Here is a 17,064-nt window from a genome sequence, read left to right as displayed (position 1 = left end):
GGTTATACTAGTCCCCAGGTGTATTATTAAAATCCTTCCAACTCCGTAAACACGTTTAACCGGTGATTCTCCGCGGTAACAGGATCAAGAGTCTCAGTCCCTGAGTCTAATTCCTCGAGCTGATCCCTCAAAGGAAGCGCGACGATAAACGGGATACTCGCGTGTGCTCGATCGCGAGATCTACGATCCGATCGCTGGAGGCTCACAAACCAAGGAAACCTCATGGTGGATGCACTGGATGGAAGTATGGCGACCGTTCAACGAGGAAAATACGCAGCTTCAGCTTCGAGATAATTCATAAGCTCGACAGAAAGAGAGAGAGAGAGAGAGAAACAAGCCTGCCAGTCACCAGCCTTGGAGAGACAGAATGCTAGATCAAAGAGTACCGCAGGATCACGCTTGCGAGCGGGTAAGAAAAGACGCGACTCCATGGATCTGAGAGTTGAAAACCCTTTGACGAATATTTATGGAAATCCTTCTGGTCTTTAGTCGATAAGATGCACTGGTGATCGCATAGATGGAGATCTCTCGGCTCTTGTCTTGTCACAGTGAACTTCTTTCAGAACAGTAGAGAATTGATATATACTAGAGTTACGTTAGAACCTAAAGGCGTCAAGATGAACAATTTGTAACTTTGTATGGATATTCTATAGATTTATAGCGACGCATTCTGGAGGCATTGAATGATCTTTTATAAAATATATGGAAAGCTTTATAAACTTTTTCATAAAACTTCCATTTTCGCTGAATGAAGCGTAATGGGGAAAATGTTTATGTGCCGATAAAGTGTTTGGAGATACTTCAATTTTATTTCTATGCTTTTGTAATTATCTGCAAGTTTGATTTTAGTTTTATTTTATATTCGTAAACAATGTAAAACTTCGATCGATCCTCCTTCGGTAAACGCAAGAGAGGAATTTTTTTCAATTTTAGTAATTTCGCTTCTGTCTTGTAATTTCCTAAAAGTTCATGCAATCCGCTCGCCATTCACTGAACCACGAAGCCCATCAAAGATCTCGATCCGGTCCGCGGATGAGTGGAGAGAATTGAAAGACGAGAATCGGGAAACCTCTCTTCCGAAGATTCCATAATCCATAGATTCGCGGGAAGTAAATAATAGAGTAGGTCCGGTGGTGGTTTGGCTGCGCCGGATATCAGCCAAAGGATGAAGCTACCGGCGTATATCCGGCGAATATATGAAACTCTCCTTCCTTCGTTTCTCCGCGTCGTAAGAGACTCTTAAAGAGTTTTCCTTCATCCACAGAGTCGATTAGGTTATTGTATAATTGTATTTTATTTCTACTACAATCGACGTTGTCTTCTCCCTTACAAACCCCTCGACCATAAGAGAGAAAATCCTTCCAAATAGTCCATTTGTCAGAAATCTTATTTCAGTAAAATTATTACAAGTTAGTAGGCAAAACGATAACTACGAAACAAACAGAACTACCTAAACCATCCCTTCTCCATAATTATTATAATAAATTATTATAATAAGAAGGGTTTTTCGTTACAGAAAATGCTTTCTGAGCAACCTCGATTACCCTGGTCTATTCGAACTACCCGAAACCCTCGCAAATGACCACAAACCTTTAGAAAATTCAAGCTTGAACGCCTCTATTCTCGGTTACATAACGTACACGTGCAGACAAAAACCGAAAATCAATGATCACGTAAGGCCTCTCTGTTCGTCGAACCACTTCAAACAAGTCGAAAATCTCAAAAAACCAAATTCAAACATAACTATCCTCGACGAAACAAGGCACACGCGTACTGAAATACGAAGAATTTGCTGGCAATTTCTTGGACGCTTAAAGTCCGGATCTCACGTGTCCGACGAGGCGCATAAAATCGTCTCACGATCGTCTGGCCAGCTGTCTGCAGTCCCTTCGGAGGGTCTTCGCCGGTTGACAAAGCAATTTCACGACCGAGCTGCAACGCGATCCGATGAGTTTCCTCGCAACCCACCTCTCTCTCTCTTGCTCTTTCTCACCCCTGCGGTTATTTGCAGGAGGATTCGCGCGACTCGCATTAATTGCAGGGCAAACACGCGGTGCGCTCCGCTTGCTTGACAATTTGCTCGACGACATAGCTAACTGGGCCACGTTTCCGGCCCGTTACGAGTTAAGTTAGGGTGGACAATGGATCCTCTCTCTGACAGTCATGTTGGTAGTTGGGGGTTAATTGGTCTTTTCGGTACTTCCCGGAGATTTGTTTGACTAGCTCGCTTTGGGATAATAAGAATGTTTTTGCGCTTTTGGCGAGGAAGAGAACGAGCATGTAAAAGGAGATGTTTTGGATCGTTGATATTTTGGAAGCCTCTTTTGTTTCAGAATTTTTATAACTTTATTTTATTTGCGACACTTCGGGGTTATTATTTCGCTTATGTAATTTTAGGAATTTATTCCAGGAATGTATTTATTGCGAGATGTTTCCGATATAAATAAAATTTATTAAATATGGATATTAATGATAAAGAGATATTTTGTTGAACTATGAACATAGAAGACAGAAGCTGTTGGTTAATGCAAATATAATGAAAATTCAGAGTTCAAAATATGCGCTAGCAAAATTCGATATACGCTTTCGAGCTTCCACGATTTAATCATTATCAAAAACAAAGAAGCTTACTTTCCGACATCAATCTCAAATCCGAAACTTCAAACCGCAGAACCAAAATCGATCCTCCCACGCTCCGCAAGATTCAAAACCAAAGTACCGAACTACAAAATCAAAACCGAAATATCCTTCGATCAACGGGAAATCTCTTTCAACAAACTACAGACTTCACCAAATCAATACAATCTGATACAAGCAATTTCGTAACAATTTCGCAAAGTCCACCAAAAATAGAACTTTTTATGGAATTAACAAAGAAACATCTATCGAATTCGATGAAAATCCCGTAAAAGTTGCCCCTAAAATCGCGACAAGATGATGGATCGTGCCAGACGATCGAACTACCCTCGTGAAAGTGAGTTTTCACGCGAAATCTTTCGAAGAGGCTGTCGAGGATGAGCGTGGCTACACTTTGAGCCGGTGAAATAATATTAGCTCGAGATAGTCCTCGCGATAAGACGCTGCAACACAGAGCCGGTTATCGTTTTTCAAGATGGATGGCTCTGGTACCGCGTCACCGGGATTCGTGTATCGTTCCGGCAGACACGTATAGGTACCTGAAAGGATCTTTCGTGTCTGGAATTCTTTGGAAAATTGTGTAGGGATAAGCTAGTTGTACTTGGAATATCGCCCTTCTTTTCTTTTTTCGGCGGTTTGCGGATTTCCTCGTGGCAATAGTGAAAGAAGACACAAATTCTTTTCTGAAATAATAAAAAAAAAAGACAGAGATCTCTAATGCTATATAATAATTAATAACGATTTCTGTGACACCATATTAGCGTCTAATTAATTAACAAATTTGATACAATCACTGCGAACATTCAGAATAAAAAAATAGCCTTCTCAGAATAGAAAAAGACTTGGAGCAAAACTTCCAATTTTCTGACCTATTTGATACATCAGGACCATCAACTACAATACATAAATCATGTTGAAGCATATCAAACACATGGTTCACGACACGCTATGTGAAAATACAGTTATGGTCGAAAGGTCAACAATCAAGCTATCGAAGAAACGGACAGGAAGGGTTGGTTTCTACCCTCCGGCACAAATGGATCGTGATCCAAGTCCAGCTTGACCAGAATCAAGGGTTGATCATTTCGTGTTACTACAACATTGTGTCCAAGATTCAGCGTCTATTTTTCTCTTTATTTAGTCATCGATTTCTCATGGGGGGCAGTGATATAGCGAACGATGTAACATAGAATATTAGAGATATAACGATACTCGTTGGCATAGTCGTTGCTTCGTGTTTGATGATCAGGAATTGTCAAGTTGAAAACCTTAAAACAGAAACTACTTTTAAATAAATAAAACCTAATAATAAATCAACAGATTAAGAAATCAAGCCATAATAATAGACCGTAAACCGTAACGATAAAACCAAAAATTAAGAAATCCATTATTATTAGATCATTACATTACATTAAGTTATTGAATTAAAAAATTCTGGATTAAGGACGTAAAATTCACTATCCATGACAAAATTTCTGATTGATCGTCGAGATCAAGTCCGAAACTAAAAAATCCAAGAACGTTAAATAACAAAGTTGCCCGAATCAACCCTTTCTCAAAGTCTAGAACTGAAGAAGGAAAGGAGGCAAAAGGGAAGATCCAGAAGTAAAGAAGAAAAGGGGAAAGAACAAGAAAAAAAATTGGAAAACGACGAGAATTCGAGTCAGCGAGCCAGATAACCGAATGAAGATTTGTATGAGCCGGAAGATTTGTGTCAGCCTGTCGTGATTTTCATCGAGCCCCTTCTCTGGAGCAAATGACGCGGAAACAGGGCAGAAATTAAAGCCGCTCGTTAGGGTGAAAACGCTTCGAGCCGATGCAATGGGGGGAACGCCATTCACCCGCGAACACCGATTCGATATTCGAGATACAAAGAGAACCGAGAAAGAAAGAGAAGAAAGTGGATCGTGCCTCGTGATTCCTGCTTGCCATATTAAATTGGATCAACTTGCGATCAGAGAATACGTCTCGTGGAATTTATTTCGTCGTCTCTTCTTACGACGCTGGTAGTTTCTCTCGTCTTTTTATTATATTTAATAGTATAGAGGAAGTTTCAGACAATCCTGCGAAATTCACTGTTTCTGCGAGTTGGACGATGTTTTCGTCGAGTTCTTGCAAGTTTGAGCGACGATTTGCCGATGATTGTGAATTGTAGATTATCGATTTGCCCTTTCAATTAATCTTTGAATTTTTAATTATTCTATTCTATTTTTGGGGATTATTATTGATATATTTAGTAACTGATTTATTAAATAATCTTCGTATAGAAGCAGACACCTTTCGTGATATCATGATCATTAAATAATTGTTTAGCGATTTGAAAAATTACTTATAACTTGTAAAATTAGTTTTTTTATAGTTCGTTCAAAAATATGTTCAAAAAATTCTTTAATTCAAACGATGGTTGACCTTAGCCTTGTCCCATATCGAAAAATCTCTTTCGTGAGAAAATCGAACTTTTATCACAGACTGCCGTAAAAATTATTTATCCGTTGTTGCAGTTTAAATTCTCGTTAACATTCATCACGAATGAAAATTTCTACGATGGAACACCCTCTTTTACCCTCGCATACGCGGGCATTATCAGCAATCGATGTCAGATAAACACAAAATTGAGGGGAAACATTGAATTGCAAAACCGATCGAGTAGGGAAATTTCGTCCTCGGTTTTTATTCAACAATTCTCCCCCTCCCCCCCTTTTTTGTATTTTTCATCTCGTTGTACGAAGTATAAATAACGCGAAACAGAAACTCGAGTTAACAACATCCACTATCGAACCAACTGGTAGCCATACTTTTGTAATCATTTCATAATTAAATATGCATCTTGCTCTGCTCGCGAAACACTCGTGTTTATGGGTTAATGAGGTTGATTAGAAGGTTCCATCTTAATTGGTACATCGAGCTAGACTAGAGGTTTTCTTTGTAATTTTCTACATTCCACCATCTATGAACATATTATGGAAGAATGTAGAAACGCGGAACACAGAAATATAATACAAAAACAGAAAAAGTATAAAAAGAAGGAGGTGCAAATATACGAAAAATATAAAAGTTATAGAACAAATAATAAACTTAAAGAATTGCAAAATATTGAAAATCCATAATTTAGATATGTAAAGCGTAGAGATTGGAGAAATGTAAAATAACGTAGAAATACATAAATGCAAAGATCCACGAAGGTGCAGGAACGTAGTAAATTCCTGAAGTGGAGAAACATTAAAACAAAAATAATTAATACTCGAAATGTAAATCTGGAAATGTTGCATGGAAAACAATTCCTCGTTCATTAACTTCCCAACAACTCTACGCTTAATGACACAAATTACACTTTCGTACTTTCAATCGACCAATTAAACACATTTATATTCCACATTCAATTTTGCTGAACTTCGAGCACAGTCGAACATTTAAAAAAACCAATTAAAACACAATATAATAACAACGAACGAATAAAAAAGAGATTGTAACAAAAAAAAAAAAAGAAAAAAAAGAAAAAAACAGAAAGAAAAAGAGAAAGAAAGAGAATCATCCTCGCGTTTCTGTATGCCATCATTGTGAACTACAACATCACGTTCGCCATCTCGAAGCTCAATTTCCCCCATTATACGCGCCCTCAATTGAAACAATCAAAATCAAAGTTCCATTCTCTGCTACATAATTTCCCTCTCGCAAATTTCAATCTATATTGCTACCTTTTAACGTTACGAAACTATAATATCAACCCTTTCATTGAACCCAATTAAAATTCTAGCTGATGATATGGCCATTAACGCGAGATTAAAAATAATACACTCGTACATAAGATCGAATATTTTTGTATATACGAGCTTCTTACAAGACAAACTGATTCACTTCATTTTTTACTCGTTTCTTAACTCTATTACGTAAGTACAGGTTAAATTCAAAAGTTACAGACGCAGAACCTAAAATGTATGATTTTTTTACAATAACGTTGGTTTAATTGTAAAACTTTCGAATTCCATTTTTATTACCGTATATTTATTACCAAGGCATTTAATAAATAAAATTTTAAGTGCACAATTTTGTTTCACAAATTCAAACGTTATGAACCTACGACCTTAAAAATAATTTTATACGTATGCCCCGTAATAATGTCAATTCAATCGTACAATAAGACCTTGAACTAGAATAACACACTAAAATAGTACACAACCATTCTTTATGGTAACAAAAATTCGTAAAAATTCGAAAATTCTAGAAGGCCGTTTCTCATTTTCTCGTTGCTCGGTCGCGAAAGTATCGCGCTTTAAAAAATGTCCTCGGACAGATGGATTTACGCGCGTTTCCGCTCGCATAACGACACGTGCCGGAGGAAGAATTCCTTTCAGTTGTGTTATTTTTTCCTCTTCTCCACTTTCATTTTTTTTTTTTTTTTTTGCCCTTTCGACACGCATTTTCAGTCCCGCTACTTTACTTCGCTCCTTCCCTCTGTGTTTTATTACTCTTTTCTCCTTTCCTTCTTCTTTTTTTCTTTTTGTTTTTTGTCGAAAGAGAAAGAAGGGAAAAGCCGGCAAACTCACTTTGTAGCGCCGGTAGCTTTGTTGCTGAAACTGAATCACGGCCAGATCGCCGGGCAAATGAAGCGAGCATCGTTCCTTTCTGTTTTTTAATACAGCGTGACGCGAGCGAGAAACAAAGGGACGAGTTAACGACGCTGAAAAACGACGAATTCTCTGGACACTGCACAGAAATGCTCGGCCACGCACGTGCGGGGGTGTTCGTTAGCGGAAAATTTGGATTTTGTTTCATTTGCAATCCGCGACGGCTATTTTTACGGCTATTACTAGTTGCAGAACATTCGGTGTAATTTCTTTATTGGATTATCGATTTTAGTGGCAGTGTTTCCGTGGTTTCGTTTGTTTTGCGTACACGGTATTTAATTGGGATTATGAAATTGGGCGAGATTGCGATTTACTAGGCGGTTGGACTTTTGTTTTCGATTTTTACTTCCTGTATAACGTAGCGTATAACGATCGTTCCTATTTTCTTACTATCATCTCGATCGTCTTCGCTTATAAACATTCTCCGCTTCTCTTTGACTACCTCCATGATTTTCGAAGAATTTGACGATCGTTCGTACGAGGATAAAATTTTCTTAATTGTTCTCTGAGATGTCAGTCTAATATCATAATCATTGGAGAAAGCATTCAGACAAGGGATGTTGACGAAAACGAAAAGCAGCGTCGACGTTTCGGCAAGTTTCTAACAGAGACTCGAACAGAGGAAATGTAGTAACACGGTGTAAAGCAATTATAATCCATGCTGTTAGACTGCCGCGAATCTGACAAGACCGCGAACAGTTTGCTGGAAAACGACGATGACGGGTATACGCGCCTCGAGAACGCAGTTGATCGGACAAACTTATCGGAAGTAATCGAAGAATTTTTGCAGAATTTCCTACGATAATATTTATCATAATTTAAATTTGAAATCAATTTTTTAAAGACCAATTGCGTTCCAACTAGGTCGTATCACGTTTGCAATTTGTTTCACGTTCCAGTTATACAACTTGCAGGTTTGATTGAAACTGTTCCAGTTACGTTTGAGTTATGAATGATCACTGACCTCTGACTTTCAACTGGACATTATAATTCAACGAAAACTGATCAGCTACGAGCGAACAAAATTTCGCCAACAAATTTTTCCAACAAATACAAAGATATTACACCAAAATAACGAACTAAGAGTAGAATTGAATCCAAATTTACTGTCAGATCGAAGGCTCTTCGAATATCCATCGACAAGTTTCAAACACAAAATTTGGACCCTTCCACAAATCGCCGAGAGAAGAGAATCCTAAAGAACAGGTCCCCAAACATTCAAATTTCTTGGTTTTCGACGAATCACGTTCCAATGATAAAATAAATCACATTTCCAAACATCCAAATCATTCGTCTACTCCTCAAACATCCACAAACCCTTTAAAACGAAACAATATGAAAGAACATCCCCGTAAAGGAACTATCTGTCTAAACGGTAAGAGAATTAATTAGCGAAAATTCGTGGGACGTGGAGCAAAATTCCAGGTTTTTAACCGACTGGTTTGGTTTCGACGTTTCAAGAGTGGTTTATTGAGGTTCCCTGAAGCAAGCGTTGGATCTGCAATTGAATATCGTTACCGCGATTCGGTCCGGTGATATTTTCTTCGAGGACTAGGCCGATTGTTTCACGATTCCTATTCAGGCCGGTTCAACGGTTTCGCGGTTTATTGGGATTACCTGGTCTCCCCGTTGTTTTACAGACGATTGTGGCGGAACATCGTAATTGAGTATTGTTATACCGAGCTGTTCGGTGATAGTTTCCTTTCGAGACGAGGAATATCGATCCGATCCAAGCTCAACAAGTTCATCCTCCGGTGTAACTGACTCCAGTCTTTGTCGTCTCGAGGGCTTCTGCGTTTCAGTTTTCGATCCATCCTTTGGGCTTCTTAATGTATTATCGAGTCTTGGATGCTTAATTTGATGTAAGAAACGTCTTTCCTTTATATCGGAATCTTTTTTAATCAATTCCAAAGAATCTAATGGTCATAATCGTAACTTTCCGAGCAATCATAGATTCGTTGTACTAAAACATAAACGAGCGGATGGTCTGTAACAGCACGCATTTTTTAAATTCCAAGAAATTCACTTTTCTCGATCTCTAAATGCAGCAAATTAAAGCAAAAGATCCGCTTATGTCACAGACCGGCAAGCAAATTACGACTGGCCGACTTTATAACGGTATATACGTATAAAACTCGAAGCAATTCCTCCATCTTCGAAATCAGTAGATTAAACAAGCTGCCTGAAAACCTGCTTACATCGAAGATCAACAAATCAATCCCATTCACCCTTTTCACAGACCATTAAATTTCGATAGAAACGCGGATAATTCACATCCTCGCCCCTAACCCTGATGTAATCGAAAAACGATTTATTCCAATTTATTCGAACCAGCCACCGAACATTCTTCCGTATCCCTCGACGAAAGACAAACATTCGATGTTTCAATGTACGTATTCGATTCGCAACTTCTTCGTCGCGGAATTTCTTTCCCTTCGCGAACTCTGCGCGTTTCCGCGGACTGGAACAAACCGAAAGAAAGCGACGGCGGGCTGTTGCGCGCGGAGCGAAAGGGGTGGCGACGACCCTTGCAATCTCGTTCGAGGCAACAACTCCCAAGCAGCCAGCAATCGCATTTAATTTCAACGAAAAGCGGATATTCAAATATCGAGGAAGCACTCGACGCCGTGACGCGCAAATAGGGAACGCGTTTTACCACCGCGCGACTTTTTCCGCCGCGAAACTTCCTTTCTTACGCGGTTAAGCCATTCGTCCTCATGAATTTCAAAGCGACCCGGGGAAAATACCAGCGTCGCGGAAAATAAACCTTCGTGACCGGCAAAAACCTGGCTGCGTGAAATTTCAGTCCTTTTTCTTTGCGTTTCGAAGGGATTAATGGTAAAGGGGGAGAATGAGGGTTGCGAGGAATTCCTATAAATGATTTGATAATTCGCGCTAGTTTCCTTCGATATCTGTGACACTTACAAAACGGCAATTTTTATTTTTATCTTATTTTATTTTATTTTACTTATAAAGGTATAACTTAATATAATAAGTAGTTTCAGACACAAGTGCCTCGACTCCTCGATAAAAATTTGCGTGAACCGACTAAAACGAGACAGCCGGTACGACAAATGCCGGATATTTGCCATAACAAATACGAAATATTTGTTATAAAAATATGGCAAACCAATCTTTATGGAAAATTTGCACAAAATTCGAAGAAAATTTGCAATATTCGGCCCAGCGGGCCAGAAATCGTTCGCGGGAAAAAAAGAACGGCAACTTATACAGCGAGCTGACCGACATTCGAATCAGCAACTGTAAATTTTCATCCGGCTAGCCGTCGGATATTCTCCGGGGATCGTTTCGATCGCCTGATCCGGACCGAAAGTTATGTGCATACCATCCTATCGACTCGAGAACGATGCAGATATAGAGAAGAATTACGAATAGACGCAAAGTTGATCGATATTCGGCAGGAAACGCGATTTCTTTATACTTGCGTTTCGAATTCCAACCCTCTGTCGATCTCTGTCGATCTCTGGGGATGAGAAACGATAGATTTTCGGATGTGGCAATAGGTTATCCTTCGAACGTGTTACCGCTATTCGCGAGAATTCATATAATTCGACAAACAGCCCCGATGTTTCTGTATAATTTATTTTTATATCTTACTGCGCGTACTGTTTAGTTAGGAGTGTTACGAGCTGCTTTCTGCTCACTACCAACTATTATAAATATTATTACATGCATAGATACTAGTACGAATACTATACAGGCTGTTCACGCTGTTAGTTTTCAGTGAAAATGAAAGAGGCAATGAAAGATGAATGGTTCGAAATGAACTATATATTATCCAGTACGACTACCAAAAGTATTCGTACACCGTTCTGATCATTGTAGAATTTATACATTTGTTAAATACTAGTTTAATACCAATTGAACGTAGAACAGCGAGAAATCTTTCTTTTGCACGTATGAAGATGTAAATTGAAATACCGCGCGCCAGCCAAATTACGATAGGATCCCTCAGAAAGTAAAAGATCACATTGGATGACCAGAAGGGCGCGTTATATTTCTGTTATGCCCGATACAATTTCGATTTCATCCCCGTATAGCACTCTGTCGGCGTTATTATCGCGCCAGCGATGAAAACGGTCCCGAAGGAGAACCACGAATGGGAAATTTAGTCGGTCGGATGCGATTAAGGTCGGTTCTGGTGCAGATGAAATTTAAAGCATCCGCTTCCTCGCGGAGAGCAACCCCTTCGAGAGATCGCCGATACAAATGGCCTGATGGGGGGTAGTAGGTTTCGCGGCTTCCACGACGAGTTGCTACCGACATTACTGTTTGCAATGCTGATATCGGCAAGAAGGGATCCTGCAAATATTCTTACACCTCTGCCTTTCTTTATTTCGACCTAATTTTTAGATAGATGTCGTGGAATTTAAAAAGAGGAATTTTCGGGTTTCGAGGAAACTACCAGTTGCTGCTAAACGATCGTTTGTATCGTAAAAATTGAACATTTATTTAGCCCATGATCTACCATTGAAGAAAGTGAGAAAATTTATTTATCCAACCATCTTTTTATTCGATTTCTGAAAATATAGGAACGCCTGTGCCATATCTTACGCAAAATATATACAAATTTTCGACAAATATCCGAACGTTCTATGATTTGAACTTTCACGATAATTGGAATATTTGATTGGAAAATACTGTTTACGAAAGACTAAAGCAGAAAAAAACGGCCATCGTTATCATATTAATGGTCGCGTCTACCAGAGAAAGTTTTTTAATATTCACCGGTTAACAGATTGTTTAACTTTTAATAACCGAAGAAGTAGTCAGAGCGATTGGCTGCAGCGAACCACGATTCCGTAAAAATAGAAGCCGCTTCTCGAAACTTTTCTTTCTAGACTAAATTAATTTGAAAGATACGTCTAAAAGTCGTCTTTCCACAAATTTTTAGCGAATAGTTTAGCGCATCGTTTAAATGTCATTCATTCTTACAATTACTTTTAACTTTTTACAATTACTAATTTATAGGATGAAATTACTTTCATCTAGAATCGATTTGTTTTCATCGTCGTTATAGAGACACATTTCTCTCAATTCTTTCTGTTTAATTTTCCTAATGTCCTCTTTCAGTATTCCATTAAAAAGAAACACAATTGTCGCTTCATTAAATTCACGTGCATGACTGTCATAACAGACCAAGTGCTATTTACTTTCCGTCAAATAAGACGAAGTTAGAAGATTAGGAAAAGCAATTAAGTTTATGGTACTATAAAATTTTCAACTTTCTCTTAATGGAATAGCCTACTTTCTCACGAATCATTTCGTAGATTGCTACGGACATGTAAATGTTCGTGTCATTGTAGCATACGACAACGTACGATATTCTAAATTCTTATTCCTATTATGGATTAATAACGATTCCATAGTTTTCAGGGGATAAATAATTAAACACGAAGAATAAATATAAATATAATGCAAAATAAAGATAGAAAGCAACCTACCCATAAACCGCAAAGTGCAAAACAGTCCCCTAACCAACAAATTTCCCATTAGCGTTTCACAGACGCGTCATTTTCTCCGCGAAACTATTTCTGGAATCCAATCTGTAAAGAGGGAGGAACGGTTTTCTGGCGGATAGCGATCGTCGGATGGACGAAAATCGCGAGAGACGCGCAATCTTCAACGGCATCCGGACAATCGTGGAGCGTCCCTTCCGGTTCCGGGCCGAGCCGGACTCGATCGTTCCTCCCGATGTAATTGCTATTATGTGGCGGGGAAAAATGGCCGTTGGCCGGTGTTCGATGGCTCGATTTTACCGTCGATCGACTTTCGGGATACCGTAACCGCTAGCAACCGCCATTTTGTGGCCTCCTGCCCTCCAACAAATTGTTCTCGGGGTAAAAGGGAAGGAAAATTTGCTAGAAAAACCATCCAGCTACAGGGCCAGCCTGTTTGACTCCAATTATTTTGGAAAACGAAGAGATGCTTAGCTTTTTTGCAAAGTTATACGTTATAAAAAATAAGCTATAGAAATAAGCCATTTATGGATATCCTTCGGATTCGTTGGTTTCTTTACACTCGATCAAATCTGCAAAACTTTCAACCTTTGAAACAAAAACGGATCAATTCGGTATTTCATTCTTCCGAACTGGAGTTTAAAAGATCAAAAACGAAGATGAGACGAAGAATACATAAATTTTCCTTTTCATAAAATTATTACTTTTATTCCTTTCTCAAAACGAAAAAAGATAAAGAAAAGAAAAATAACGCGAAAGACGAGAAAGAAGAGAATTTTCACTCTTTTGTACGTTACATTTACAACATCCTCTCCTTCCCTCTGACGTTTCCAAACGTTTTCAAGCACATCGAAAAGATTGCATCTGTAATACGTGCACTGGTCGTCACACGCCCCCAATCCCCCCCTGCCCCACCCCGCCGCTCTTTCTGCATCCCTTTCGACGACACGTCCCAGCACCCTCAGTGAACCACCGCGACTGCCTCGAAATTGGATTGTTATTCTATTTTCGAAAGCAATTTGCAAGTGTTATCAAAAAGTTTCCTCGCGTCACGCCTACCCCTACACCCAGCTCCTCTCTTTTCCCCTATTCAACCCCCTTTTTTCACTCACCGGATCTTCTTCAGTGCCTCGCTGTTTCGTGTTTCTTTCACGACTCTTTAATCGAGTACGCGATTAGATAAATTTTCTAAGTCGACTCGCTCTCCAAAGCGGAAGATTCTTTTCGTAGGTGAGCGTTTTGCGGATTTTTTCGAGGAGAATGTTTCGCGCAGTGATAAAAGGAAATAGTGCGATTAGTTGGTTTGTTGGGTTTTGAGTGGAAGGATACGCGCGATGAATCTTTTTTGTAGTTAATACTTTGTTTGAAGATTACTGAACAAACTAATAAGCGACTTAAAATACACTTCTTTCCCCAATTATTCCTCGTGATAATTCTTAAACGTTCTTCGAATGGAACAACGAAAGAGGAAAATATCAAATCTCAGATTCAAATCAGTCAAACGTGGTTCCAAATCTCACCAAGTATCAGAATCTTGCTGGTTATAGAATCCTTATTTCTATCCTGCCTCGTATTCCGCTGTCGTTCTATTTTATTTCGAAACCAGAAAAATCCGAAACCAACCTCTTCAACAACTTTAATATACATTCTCTTCTAGCATTTCGAAATCCGTATCATTTCGTTATTCGACTCACGACGAGCTCGCCATTTCGATTTTCATCGGTCAATAGCGTCGCTCGTTCGCCTCGGACATCAAACGACGAGGATCCCGCGACCGATCCAATTTCTGTCGCAACGAGCCGTTTAAATTGTACACGACCAAGTCATTAAGTCATCTCATTACGGCTATCACGAGTCTCGCGTCGGAATTAACGGACGCGTTGACGTTTCGCCTCGTTCCTTATACAAATTTCCCGCGTTGCGTCGCTCGAGTGTCACTTAACGCGCGTGCGCGCATAGCTTCAAATGTCGCCTTTAATTCGTATACACGGATATCACTTTACGCCTGGCCTAATGTCACGAATTAATTAAACTTTCAGCCGTCTGCCAGCTCGGAGGGACGCAAGACGTCGACAGACGATGCTCGGAGAAACTGTCGAGAAAGACGTAACGCGGAAAAGTCGAGTATTTCGACGGATTTTCAGTTTTGTAAATGGCGCACTCAATGCATTCATGACGAAATTATGCTGATTTATTAGTTTCAGGGGGATCTCTGATGTCCTTGCTGCAGCCTCGAATCGATTAAATCAAGTCGCGGGGTATTTAGCGAATTTTAACGTAGAATCCAGCTGTTAGGATACCTTGGTCCCTTTTCATTCTAATATTTTTCTAAAATATCGAGGAATCTTCATAAACTAGTCGAATTATTACAACACGTAGAGCAATCGCACGAAAGAAATTCAAAAATACGCGGAATAAAAATTTCATTCTATATTTTACAGCTTCGTTGTATTTTTGAAATTGGTATAAACGAGTAAAAGATCTCAAATTGGAAAAGATGTTTAAAGAACAAGCTTTTGAAATTTAAAATTCGTATTTTCATTGCAAACACGGTATTTTCATTGCGATATATGCATTTAAAAAAGAAACAGGATGAAAGGAGTAAGAGAAATCGGGTCGTTCAAATTTAATTTTGAATATTGCTGGACCCTTGTTTCCCCTTCGAGGAAAGGAAACATTTTCGCGACGCGTTCGATAAGAGACACTCTCGATATTACGACGCAAGTGCATTTCTATCGGCTCGTTAAGATATTACTGCGGATCGAGGCAAAGTCGAGGAACGTTTACCCTCTCAGAAACTTTACACCTCTTTTTATTGTCCTATCGCTTCGTGTCAATGATAGCACACTCTAGAAATTTAATTCCCCTGCAATTTGTAGATAATAAATGCATCCAATTTTAATGCTCGATTATTTTTACGCAGTGCAGGCGATTACTACAAAAAGTTGAACGAAATAGTCGTTATTTACGTATACATAAATTGGTGTGGCGAGAAGATAGCACGTAACTGAAAAATTCTGACAAATACGTACGAAAAATAATTTGCTTCTTTCTTTGCACTGCACGTATATCGTTTTTTTAAATATATTTTCGCCTTTTAAAATTATTCTAGGAAATACGTTAAAAGTACAATATATTTGTTACTCGCTATCAACCACCTACTCCCATAAATCATCTTAATAAATTCTAAAACGTGTTTTTTCATAATTAACGATACTGTTACTCCAATAAACTTGAATTTCCAATGCTTTGCAAAGTCATATCATATAATCCAAACTTAGAACCGTATTTCCGCCATCGCGGCACCATAGTAAATCCACCACCCCCCTAAAATCTGGAAAATCATTAATCCAAAGCGGAGGGAATCGCTCGACAGAGAATTCCATAGAGTACACAGAGAGAATGATAGGAGAGAGGCTGTCAAGTGGCTGAACCGAGCTCGAGTCCTGTCGTCGAAAATAAACCGGATTGCAGGGACTTGTTAGCTCACAAACGCTCGAGCAGCCACGAGTTACTCCATTTCCGGCGTCCGAGAGTAGGCTAACGTCCCTTGGGCGACGGATGAGCTAACTAATTCCATTCGAACACTCGGAAGGAAAGCTCCCTCTCTGCGTTCTCTGTTTCTTCTCTTTTCGCCCCTCCCTGCACACCCTCCAGATATCACGCCTCGTCTCGTTTCAAAAGCACACGGATTGACGCTTCTCTTTTCTTCGTTTTCTCTTTCTTTTATCATTGTAGTAGCCAGATTCCTTCCTTCAACCATTTTGTTTCATTTTCTCGTTTCCTGGGGTATGGAGTATTGATTTAGCATGCTCGTATTATTGCAACAGATTATAGTGATTTGTGGTTTAGAAAATTTCAATTGCAATAACTCCAAATATTTCCCTTGCAAAATATCGAAGAAAATCATTGAAAAGAACAAATTTTATACACTTCCGCAGTAATAATTTTTACTAACGGTCGTCAAAAAAAAATAATTACACGATAAATTCTATAAAATTCAAATTCTTTTCACCGAAGATGGAAAATAAAATAATTATAAAAGCGCGAGTAAAAATTCAAATCTAAAGAATTCCAAGGAATTTCAGTAACTCAAAATTAGCGATTTCCTCTCTTCTTCCTACTACAACTTTCCTATATCACCTTGAGTCCTTCCTGATTTAAAAAATCTAATTTACATCCCTGTAAGTTAGATTTTTCTCCCTCTAACGTTTACATAAACTCTTAAAACAGTTCCAACTCCGACGAGTTAATAGCAATTGCCAGAACCGTTCAGTATCTATATCGACTAACCATCGAAAACAGTGAAAGAGCGTAGAGAA

The 17,064-nt window shown here is 39.0% G+C and overlaps 1 protein-coding gene across 19 annotated transcripts in view; it reads right to left on the bottom strand.

The window, feature by feature from the left end:
* The window catches only part of LOC100650792 (polypyrimidine tract-binding protein 2), a 421,711-nt gene that overhangs the window by 130,448 nt on the left and 274,199 nt on the right, over window positions 1–17,064 (bottom strand). The gene's annotated exons all lie outside the window — the stretch shown is intronic.

The sequence above is a fragment of the Bombus terrestris genome, chromosome 16 (assembly GCF_910591885.1).
Source record: "Bombus terrestris chromosome 16, iyBomTerr1.2, whole genome shotgun sequence".
NCBI lineage: Eukaryota > Metazoa > Arthropoda > Insecta > Hymenoptera > Apidae > Bombus > Bombus terrestris.
This window is presented reverse-complemented; position numbering and strand designations above follow the sequence as displayed.